The following is an 11,888-nucleotide window of genomic DNA, read 5'->3' on the forward strand; positions in this document are numbered from 1 at the left end:
ACACTCCTGTTCGGCTCCGAATCATGGGTCCTCTACCGGCACCACCTACGGCTCCTAGAACGCTTCCACCAGCGTTGTCTCCACTCCATCCTCATCATCCATTGGAGCGCTTACATCCCTAACGTCGAAGTACTCGAGATGGCAGAGGTCGACAGCATCGAGTCCACGCTGCTGAAGATCCAGCTGTGCTGGATGGGTCACGTCTCCAGAATGGAGGACCATCGCCTTCCCAAGATCGTGTTATATGGCGAGCTCTCCACTGGCCACCGTGACAGAGGTGCACTAAAGAAAAGGTACAAGGACTGCCTAAAGAAATCTCTTGGTGCCTGCCACATTGACCACCGCCAGTGGGCTGATAACGCCTCAAACCGTGCATATTGGCGCCTCACAGTTTGGCGGGCAGCAACCTCCTTTGAAGAAGACCGCAGAGCCCACCTCACTGACAAAAGGCAAAGGAGGAAAAACCCAACACCCAACCCCAACCAACCAATTTTCCCCTGCAACCGCTGCAATCGTGTCTGCCTGTCCCGCATCGGACTTGTCAGCCACAAACGAGCCTGCAGCTGACGTGGACTTTTTACCCCCTCCATAAATCTTCGAAGCCAAGCCAAAGAAAATATTTAGTGTGGCCATTCCAAAGGAGGACATGGTCATTGTTTACGATATATACAGTGTGTTTACATTCGTTGTTTTTGCAATAAAATTAAATAGTCTGTGTGTGTGGTAATATGGTAACCTATGACCATGTCCTCCTTTGGAATAGCCACCCTAACAAACAAATGAAGATGAATTATATCCTCGAGGCATTACTAAAGATGGGATGGTTGGTGTAGCAATTAGTGCAACACTATTACGGCACTAGTTACCTCGATTTGAATCCAGTACTGAGTGAAAATAGCTTCTATGTTCTCCTCATGACCACATGGGCTTCCCCTGAGTACTCTGGTTTCCAAATTCATTCAGGGTTAGTGGGTTAATTGGTCACATGGGTGTAATCGCGTGGGGCATGTTCAAGGGCCTGAAGAGCCTGTTGGCATGCAGTAATCTCGAGATTAAATTAAATCAAAGAACAGCAAGCTTCTTTTAATGCTTTCCAGATGTCTGCCAATAAATGTATTTTGGCTTTAAAAGCATTCTTACAAGTTCCTTGTGTTTAATCAGCAAAAAGCCAAATGCTGTGTTCTTGTCAGGTTGCAAACAGAGCTTCTTATTTGTACACTAGAGATCATAACATGATTTCCTCACATGATAGGGTTGAAAGTAATGATAAATACATTCCTCTTCCTTGAATAAAGAAGCCTTGTCTTCAAGATTCTGATGACCTGACTGCAGAATTTAAGTGCAAAATGCAAATTGTATTAGTCATAGCTTTGAAATGACCTTTTATAGTTGATCACTGGGAGTTACTTTCAACACTCATAAGGCCACATCTGTTTGTCTATCAGCAGAATGTGTCTGTTCAAATAAAATGATGACGAACATTTTGAGATTATGCAGCAATATTTACCAAACAGTAGAAAGAAGGTTCCAGCTCATTAATGTTTAGAAGAATGACCTTCAAGATTTCAATGAAGATTTTTTCTTTCACCACAAATTCAGCACAATTTCTATAGAGTGGCTTCTTGCAATAGAGTTGATTTTAGGTTGATTCTATTACCTAATATCATTCTTATTTAACAGGAACGTTTGCTCAAAAATCCCTGGAATTTCCAGTACAGTCAAGCTGGAGAATGTTGATGAGATGTTAAAGAAGTTCTGTGAAGTAAGTGTAAACATTTCCATGACATGAACAAAAATAGTAGAGAACTCTGCGGTGCTTGTATTCAATTTAAATTGCCCATGCAACTCTTCATCCTAAAGTTATTTAAAACAAAAGGTCAGCATTTCACCAGAACCAATCGGAGCTCATCAAGCATCAATTTTGATATTTTTTGGGGTATGGAGAAGACTGGCAGGGAGGTATCAATTGTCCTTTGAGGAATGCCTTGGGGGGAATCAGGGTGTAAATCTGCAGCCATATAAAGTATAGGCCCAGTGTGATTGAACATGTATTAACAAATCAACTGGGTTTCTTAGCAATGAAGATATCCTAAAAGAATGCTTTAAATCACCAGCTTTATGACATTCAGTTGCAAAATGAGCAATTATTAAATCTGAATACTTGAACTGTGAACCTAGGACCAAACTGATACGAGCCTGATTTTATTTTAGGCCTTGCAGCACCATGAATGGAGATGCAGTATTGCTATGGCATCAATCCTCTCCCTGACTTTTCCACTAAAGCGAAGCTTTATGCAGTTCCAGGCATTTATATTTCCCAGGTCCAGCAGCAAGAGATGATAAATAAATCCCAAACATTATTCCCAGTGGCTGTCATTGGCATGGTGGTTCAAATTGAAGGCATTAACTCTCAACAAAAGGCAGGGTCAATATTGTTGAACATTGATCAATTACAGGTGGTAAAATGAACTCATCGACTTCAGGAAAATTAACAGCTGGGGATGAAACCACATCAAACTGATGATGGTACCATATATGCCGTTGTATTGGATGGTCCAATCTTAAAATTTTCACAAAATTGAGGTCGCCCTGAACAAAATTCTTACTTTGACAACGAAGTTGCAACATCATCGCCATCTTCCCTCCGGCTCCCATGCAATCTTGCGCATGCCCCATTGGTAATTTGCAAAGTCTCAGCGCTCCTCCCATGGGATCCACCCAGTTCGATTGCTGTTTGCTCTGTACGGGTTTAAATCAGTCTGTTACATGAGGCCAATAGTGGTTCATTTTAAAATATCTAAATTGAAACCTTTAAATGATCGTTTCTTATTAAAATATTGTGATTTGGTTTCAACAGCATCCACCGGTTAAAGGCAAGTGCCAAACTTGGGGTGTTACTCAAAGGCCTGCTGCTCAAAACCAACACTTAGAAATTCCAGAGTTGTCCTATATAACGGCATATACAGTATGTTCATCATTAGCTGAGGATCCACCATAGATAAAAAAAATATATAATTACAGAGCAGCAGGGTGAGGAAATTAATTAATTCATACTACACATTAACAAACTAATAAACAATTAGGATAGTGGGAGCAGTTGCAATGGGAGGAATCAATGAACTGGCTTTCTCCTGCTGTGGACACTGAACAAGTACGCACAGTCTAGGATGGAGGCTGGGTGCCGTGGGTGCTCATTTCAGATTTAAGACAGACTGAGGTCTCACTTCAAGTAATCTCCTTTGCCCTTGAGGTTTTACTCCATGTGACCTCCTTCATTTTCCCCCCGCCCCACCACCATGCTTCAAGACTATAAAGAATTATTGAAGCATCGTCGTCCCTGGACTGTCCAGTTGGTTTAATGTACCCTATGCCTCACAGCTCAAAGAGAGCATGCAGGAGGAGTGATGCAATCTAACACACGACAAGGGTAGCAATCTCAATTGGCTTCATTTCAGGGACATCCCCATCCCCACAAGGAATCGTAATATGTAATTACATAATACTGAAAAGAAATCAGTGGTAGGTGATCAAGGTTGGCTGAAAGAAGGCAGCTTACCTGAATAGGTATTCAACTGATGCTCCGCAACATAACTTCTGTTCACAAGGTGGGACCAGCTTCACCGTGGACTGAGAGAATTTAGGAAGAAATTTTCTTTCTAAAGACTGATAAAAAGAAAACGTGACTTGAGATAAGGTTAGCACAAACGATAAACTTTTTAAATGCATTAAATTGATGGATAATTATGTATGTAATAGATATCAATTTAAGAAAATGGAAAAGTTGGAGGACAGAGGTAATATGATCAAGTGCGCGACTTTTGTAAACCAGCATAATACAAAACTAGAGGCAGGTTAAGTCCAACAAACTGAGTCGATTTCCCACCAACAATGAGTCATGCTACCTCTTGAACTTTAATTTCATAAAATTTCAAGGAGGCTCTTCCCCAACGCAGGAAAGCAATTAAGCCATATCAGAAAAGGCCCAATTAACTAATTTTCCTCTGACTAGATTAGATAAAGAAATTATTTCATTTGGCATTAGCTAGCATTTAAAGGTCTGGCTCATCAAGTGGTCACAGTTCAAAATCTATGATTGCAAATTTCCTGCACAATTATTCTTGGTATTAAATTACCAAGGATCATTTAGTATTAACCAAGTTGACCCAGAAACTTCTGCCATTTCCTAAAGTATGAACAGCATCTGCCAACAAGCTCATTTATTTCACACCATTAATGTTAGGTTAGTATTTTAACGCTTCAGCTTCTGACGGGCAGAGCCCAAAAAGGTGCTCTGACACAATTCTTTGATAGGGTTAATATTTTGAAGTTACAGTCAGATCAAATATTCAATTAAATGTAGAAGCCTTACTGCTGCTTCTAATTCTGGTATTAATGTGCCTTTCTGTACTCTGCTCATTAAGTTAAACAAAATCATAAATATTTTTGGCAGTAACTACTAAAGTGGACTGATATTCATTATAGAACCAGCCTGATCTTTATTTCCATTGGGAAGTGGATAAGTTCAAAATGAGAGCACAATTTAGCCTGTCAATTTACCACCCAAGAATTGAAAGCTAAAATCATAGCCAAAGTGGTGTTAGTATAAAGGAAATAGTTATTTATTCTCATTATTCATGGCATGCAATCCAACCTTGGAATGCCATCTTGTACTCAGAATCCCTTCCTCACTCCTCCCATTTTTCAAACAAAGTTTGGAAGACTTTAGGGGTGCATGTGATTTCAGATGATTTGCCAAACCTTCAGACATCTATTCACCTGGGACAAATAAACCTTAATGGGTATTAAATTTTAACTTTAGACATATAGCACGGTAACAGGCCATTTCGGCCCACAAGTCCCAATGAACCTGTAACCCTAGTGCATTTTGAATGGTGAGAGGAAACCTGAGCCCCCGGAGAAAACCCTTGCAGACACAGGGAGAACATACAAACTCCTTACAGATAGTGCAGGATTCAAACCCCACTGCTCTAACCACTACACTAACCGTTCCACCCCTATAATGTGATAATGCTTTGGGCAATTTTTGACCCTAACATTTGGAACTGATATTTCTGTAGATGACTGACAATGTAAGTATTTGTCAGTCTTGTTTCAATAACTGAAACAATATTTTGAGAGGTGTGGCATGGACCCCAGGAGAGTGCCAAAGTTCAATATCCCATGGTACCCTTCAGGAAATTTGAAACTCATTTCCCAATTGAACAATGGTGATATTTCTATCTGGCCTGAATGAGTGAGGCTACTAATTTAGTGCCCATTTGGGACAGTTAAATTCCCAAGATGAGGATCGGGAATTCCTCCTTGCACTAAAAGGACACATTAAAAATAGTGCTATTCTGATAAAGAATGTTCATGGATCTCAGATAGATTTTCCCCCTTTTAAATGCATTGGGAGTTCATTGGCAAAAACAAGCTGTGAGAGAAATTGTTTTCAAACATCAAAGAATCATAGCATAATTAATTCAACCCACAGCATTGCAATATTTTGAAAGAAAGCCAACTTTCATCTTGGTTTGTCTAAATGGCAGCAAGATGGTAATAAACTCAAAATATCTTAATAAATAAGATCTGGAAATGATAGAACTGTGTGTTCCCTTTTGACTGATGATCTTTGATGTTGGTGGCATGATGCATAAGAACATAAGGTCCTGTAAATTTAAGTTCTTATTTTTCAAGTTGTATGTTGTAACTAACAATCTGTCTGAACTTACATCAGAACACAATAATAACAACGAGAAAAAGAAAAGTGAAATTCATTTTCTTTGGGAAGCCTTCAGACCATGCAAAGGCATCAACAATTTCAATTTGTGGTCGGAATGAGCAAATGAATCTTCATCTTAAAAATGTTTGCAGTGACTCAAATTTACGGCACATCAACACTGCGGGCTCGGACTTTCAAGCTTCCTTCATGTCATCCCACGCACACTCACTGGATCTCACTCCAACACATTTAATTCTCAGTTAACTCACTCCTTTCCACCACGTCTCTTCCCTCTGTCCAGCTCTCTCACCTCTTCACTTCCCTCTGGCATCCATCTCTTCCCTTCATTCTTATGAAGCAATGCAAGAAAACTAGTTGGAACAAGGGAAAGGGGGTGGGACTATTGGATGCTGAGGAGATGTATTTAAGTTTACTGATATAACTTAGCAATGATTGGATTATGATGGAAGCAGCCTGTACAGCTAGATTTTCAGAATCAGAATCTATTGTCATGAACAAGTCATGAAATTCGCTGCTTGCAGCAGCGTCATGATGCAAACATTTATATTATGACCATCTTACAGCACTAATACTTAAAAAAAAATAGTACATGAAAAGTAAGGCAGTGTCTTTGGTTCATTGACAATTCAGGAATCTGATGGCAGTGGGGAAGAAGCTGTCCCTGTGTCACTGAGTGCTCGTCTTTTGGCTCCTGTACCTCCTTCCCGATGGTAGCAGAGTGAAGAGGGTATGTCCTGGGTGGTGGGGCGGGGGGGTCCTTTGCGGATAGAGGCTGCCTTTTTAAGACACTGCCTCATGAAGATGTCCTCAATGGAGCGGTCTGGTGCCTGTGATGTCACAGGCCAAATTAACAACCCTCTGGAGTTTTTTTCTTGTCCAGAGAGTTGGCACCTCCATACCAGGCAATGATGCAATCAGCCAGAATGCTCTCCACAGTACACCTGTAGAAGTTTTCAAGAGTATTCGGTGACGTACCGAATCTCTTCAATCACCTCACAAAGTATAGCCACTAGCAATCCTTCTTTGTGATTGCATCAACATGGAGGCTCCAGGACAGATCCTCGGAGATGTTGACATCCAGAAATTAGAAATTCTTGACACTGTCCACAACTGAGCTCCCGATGACACTGGGTCATGTTCCCCTGACTCCCATAATCATCTCCTTGGTTTTGTTAATGTTGAGCGCAAGATTGTTGATGTGACACCATTTAACGAGCTGATCTATCTCCATTCTGTTCGCTTCCTCATTGCCGTTTGTGAATCTGCTGATATCTGTGGTGTAATTGGCAAACTTGTAGATGACATTGGAATTGTGCCTGGCCACACAGTCATGGGTGGCTAAGCACCCATCCTTTGGGTCCCCCTGAGTTGATAATCAGTGAGGAGGAGATGCTGCTCCAAATTTGGTCTTCTAATGAGAAACTCAAGGATCCAATTGCAGAAAGGTGGGGGGGTGGGGGGGTAAAGAGGCCAAGTGTTTGTAACTTCTTGACAAACACAGAGGAAATAATGGTATTGAAGGCCGAGCTGTAGTCAATGAAGAGCAGCCGTAAGTATGAGTTGCCTTTTTTCAGGTGTTCCAGAGCTGAGTGGAGAGCCAGTGATATTGCATTTGCCGTGGAGCGATTGTAACTATAGGCAAATTGCAGTGGGTCTACATCTTTGTTAGGTACATGTTAATTCTGGCCATGACCAGCCTCTCAAAGCACTTCAGCATAATAGAAGCAAGAGCTACTGGGCAATAGTCGTTGAGGCAGGCCTTCTTGGGCACCGGGATGGTTGATGCCCTTTTGAAGCAGGTGGGAATCTCTGACTGCAGCAATGAGAGGTTGAAAATGTCATGAACACTCCAGCTAGTTGGTTGGCGCAAATTTTCAGTACCTTGCCAGATTACGCTGTCAGGGCCTGACACTTTGCGAGAGCTCGCCCTCGTGAATAATTCTAACATCGTTCTCAAAGAGACAGGTATCTCAGGGACCTCAGCTTTTTCAGGGATTCGAGTAAGCACTGTTTGGTTCTTCTTCTCAAAGCGGGCATTGAAGGTATTCAGCTCATCCAGTAATGAAGCATCACTGTCCTCTCTGGTGTTTGCCCTCACTTTGTAGGTTGTAATGTCCTGCACTCCCTGCCATACATGAATTTTTTCCTTAACTGGTCAGTTATCAGGTCAAGTTGTCCCTTCCTGTACCTACTTTGTTGGTGTCGGTGCTGTGCAATGGCTCAGCAAAAGGAGGTGTAAAGTGCTCCTTCTGTCCGATAGCCTACAGAGCACCCTTGGGCAAGGTGTAGGTCCTGTTTATCCTCCCAGTCAGGGTCATGTGAAGCTGTGGAATTGGAATTTATGGTTGTAAAACTAAAAACACTGGGCAGCTGAATCTGCTGATCAGTGCCAAGGTTACCCATCTAGGAAGGACACAGCAGTATTTTTCTCTTGTATAATCATGAACTCAACATCGACTACGGTCTCAGCTCAAGGACGGAGCCTTCACCGAAGGAGGTGAGGCAACAACTACAATTTGAAGGGTCAGAGATCGTGACGGATGGAGAGATATGATGGCATATCATATCTCGCACGATGGCAAGGCACCTGAATGAATGAATAAATACCTACTTTAACCTTGCAGTTTGCATGATCAATCCTTGATGCCCAACTGTCTGGTCTCCAATGACTGGTCACTTGATCACGGCAAGTCTCCTCAGTCTGTCACATCTACCTTAGTTTGACTATAATTTCCACTAACCAGGGAGTCTGTCATGTGGCCTCATCACAATTTTACACGAGAAGAAGACACAAGCTTCAGGTGAACAAAGAGATGTTAGAGGGACCCGGCACCTCAGGCACATCTATGGATAAAAATGGTTTCTCTCGAATAGGCGCCCTGACCTAAAATATTGACTAATCACAAGATATAAGAGGAGAAGTAGGCCAATCAATCCATCGGGTCTGCTCTTCCATTTAATCATGAAATGATCCTTATCACTCAGTCCCACTCCTTGGACTTCTACCCACGACCCTGGATGCCCTGACTAATCAAATACCTGTCTGTTTCTGTCTTAAATACAACCAACGATCTCACTTCCACTGCTGCCTGTGGCAAAAAGTTCCACAGACTCACGACCCTCTGGCTAAAGAAATTTCTCTGCATTTCTGTTTTAAATTGATACCGTTATCCTGAAATTGGGCCCTCTTGTCCTAGACTCCCCTGTCATGGGAAACAACTTTCTCACATCTACTCTATCCAGGTCTTTCAGCATTCAAAATGTCTCTATGAGGTCACACCCCCCCTTTCCTTCTATTCAGTCCAAGAGCCGACAAATGGTTCCTCGTATGCTAACCCTTTCATTCCTGGTAACATACTAGTAAATCTTCTTTGAATCATCTCCAATGCCAGAACATCTTTTCTCAAATAAAGGTACCCAAAACTACACTGTATGCACTTGAGGTCTCGCCACCGCCCTAAAGAATCTCATTATTACATCCCTGATACAGTGAACTGCAGGCTTAAGTATGCAAGGCCACCAGCAATCCAGAAAGAGACACTGCATCTATCTAAAAGCCCTCGGTCACCTTGGCAACCAGGGGAAATGTGGTATATGCAATGAGGATGTACCTGTGGTTACAGCAGTTGTGGTTCTCAGTCAGACACATCCTAGTCATTCCCAAATATTGCTTTTCATTTTGTCCAAGTTGTCCCTCGAAGACTCTTTTCAGTCACGGTTTTCAGTTTCTTTCTCCTACAAGGTCACTCAATCTCCCAGGCATAGCCAACTCTGAGTGAGGGGTCTGCTCCTCTACCTGTACAGAAGTAACTTGCCTTTATTCTCAAAAACACCATGCAGATCATTCCCATCAGAATATTCAAACATTCCATGAACAGATGACTGGACAGGAAAAAATATATAGCTAATCAACATAAAAATATTTGTGTTACTTGTAAAACAAAAAAAGACCTGATATTTCAGTTAGTGTATGTTCAGCTCTGCAAGCTGAAGATCTGGTGTAGAATGGAGTATGGATTTCCAAAGTGCCAAAGGCTGAGAGAAGTTAATACTACATATGGATCAGTGTGGTGGTCTGTTTGTTTCACCCGTGGAGACAATTGTCCTCACAAGTAAAATGTTTGATCACATGGGTGTATTTGGGTGGTATGGGCTCATGGGTCAGAAGTTCTGAATCAGAACTGCATGTTACTGTGCTGTATCTCTAAAGTTTAAAAAAATAAGATATTTGACCAATTTGAAAGATTGCAGGCACAAATCAACCTCACTGTGATAGCACAGATTCTAACACCAATGTGTATATGGACATATCTACAGATGGTAGTGTAGGATGACTGTGATTGGCTGTGAGTGTAGCCACACCTACTGGCAGGTCTTAAAGGATTGCTCCTAGCCAGACCAGGTCTTTCTGGACTGGTCGACCTACTTGTGATATGCTCCAGTCTTTTAGTTAATAACAGCCTTGGTTTGGATCAGCAAGTCTTTGGTTCTTTCGACGCGCACTACACTCACATTTATACGTTAGAAAACTGCTTGATGCTAAAAGAGCAGGGATTTTCATCATGGCACCTTGCATTTAGTAACTCAATGGGATGGAAGGATTGGGTATAAAAGTTGCAGGCTTGATTTTCTAGGTTCTCCCCTGTGACCCTCGATGATTTCTCCTGATGCAATGATTTCCTCCCACATTTCATAGAAGGGCTTCAGGTTATTTGGCTCCTCTAAATGGTCCAGAGTGTAGGTGAGTAACAGGTAAATCAGGGGCATGTGAGAGGACATAGGGGAAAAAGCGGAGGAATGGATGCTCTTGGACCTGGCAAAGACTCATGGGGGCTGAATGCTTTCAATACCATAAGGTAATATGAACAAAATAAATTAAACGACCCAGCAGGAATCTGTTGTTAATGTTTACCGTATATTTCGGCATATGTCAAGTCTGAAACCCTAAAAAAATTCTCAAAAAGTGGGTGAGGCAAATTTATGGGCCAGATATACTTTTGAGACCTTAAATTCACCAAAAAAAAATGCAGATTGACAATAATTCAGCATACGCTGAAAGTTCCGTGGGCCATCTCCACTGCTACCCAGTAGGCCAAGATTTTGTTTTCCTTACTTAATTTACAGCTTTGTTACTTGTGATTGGGGTGTTTAAAATTTTTTTGGGTTGTTCCTGTGAGGCCCAGACAGCTCGAAAAATGAAGGTCAACTTGTACACCAGATATACCATAAAACTCTTAAAATTAGGCTGAAAAATGGGGGGATGACTTGTACGCCAAAATATACAGAATATTCTACAATGATTTCTTGTTGGGGTGTTCCATTATGTTCAGAGTTGTTAGTAGACTTCTGTGATATCTTGGTGACGTACCAGTCCATTGTTCTCAAAGTGTGGGATGTCAGTTGCTATGGTAACACTGCAAGGATAATGACTGCAATTGAAAAAACTAAACCTTTGTCCTTGATTTAATTGTTAAAGTGATATCAATTGAGGCACAAAGTAAATGCTCCTACTCTTCTCTGGACAATACTTCAGGATCTTACAGATATCAGACAGGTCAGACCTAGTTTTACGTTACATCTGACATTACAGCAATCCCTTGGTTTGGATTATGGAATGAAATCTGGTCTCCCAACCTTTCAGCGCAAATAGGCTCCTTCTCTGAGTCAAAGCTGTATTGGTACTGGAAGGCTAAATGAAAGAAATGATAAATAATTGAAACATTAAGATGGCAGTACACAATGGTTCCCAGCCCGCTTTTGTGTTTTGACAGAGTTTGGTGTTGTGCAAGAGTTAATTTATTTTAAATTCCAGAGCACGTCCTGTAAACCTAATTCACCCACTATGACGTATCCACCGATTGCCCTTACACCATCTCACATAGGAATAGCCAGTACCCAAATTCCCACCATCCATCCTTCTCCATCCCTCCCTCAGTGCTGCCTCAACATCTGAAACATAGCGTGGATGCAAGGGTCCAATTGTTCCATAATTCCCATTCCAGAGTCAGATGTTTAGACTTCAACCAGCACACTGCCTGAACTCCACCCTGGGATAACCCTAATGGACAGGATGGCAACTCGAGCTGGAAAAGTTGCCTCCTGTCAAAATACAAGAGGCTGTGTGAGATTTTATGGGGTATCTGAC

The 11,888-nt window shown here is 41.7% G+C and overlaps 1 long non-coding RNA gene across 2 annotated transcripts; it reads right to left on the reverse strand.

Moving 5' to 3' along the window:
* Positions 1 to 1,481: 1,481 nt before the first annotated feature.
* LOC138746928 (uncharacterized) lies at positions 1,482 to 11,095 on the reverse strand. 2 transcript variants are annotated; one of them, XR_011347191.1, is made up of 5 exons: positions 10,857 to 11,095; positions 9,355 to 9,539; positions 3,557 to 3,663; positions 2,607 to 2,739; positions 1,482 to 1,854 (listed from the first exon to the last, which is right to left on the reverse strand). It is a non-coding gene; the product is annotated as an uncharacterized lncRNA (long non-coding RNA). The 2 variants fall into 2 exon arrangements; XR_011347190.1 differs by lacking the exon at positions 1,482 to 1,854 and having other exon boundaries at positions 1,883 to 2,739.
* Between the last annotated feature and the right edge of the window lie 793 nt (positions 11,096 to 11,888).

This window comes from Narcine bancroftii, chromosome 12 (assembly GCF_036971445.1).
Source record: "Narcine bancroftii isolate sNarBan1 chromosome 12, sNarBan1.hap1, whole genome shotgun sequence".
In the NCBI taxonomy this organism is placed as follows: Eukaryota; Metazoa; Chordata; class Chondrichthyes; order Torpediniformes; family Narcinidae; genus Narcine; species Narcine bancroftii.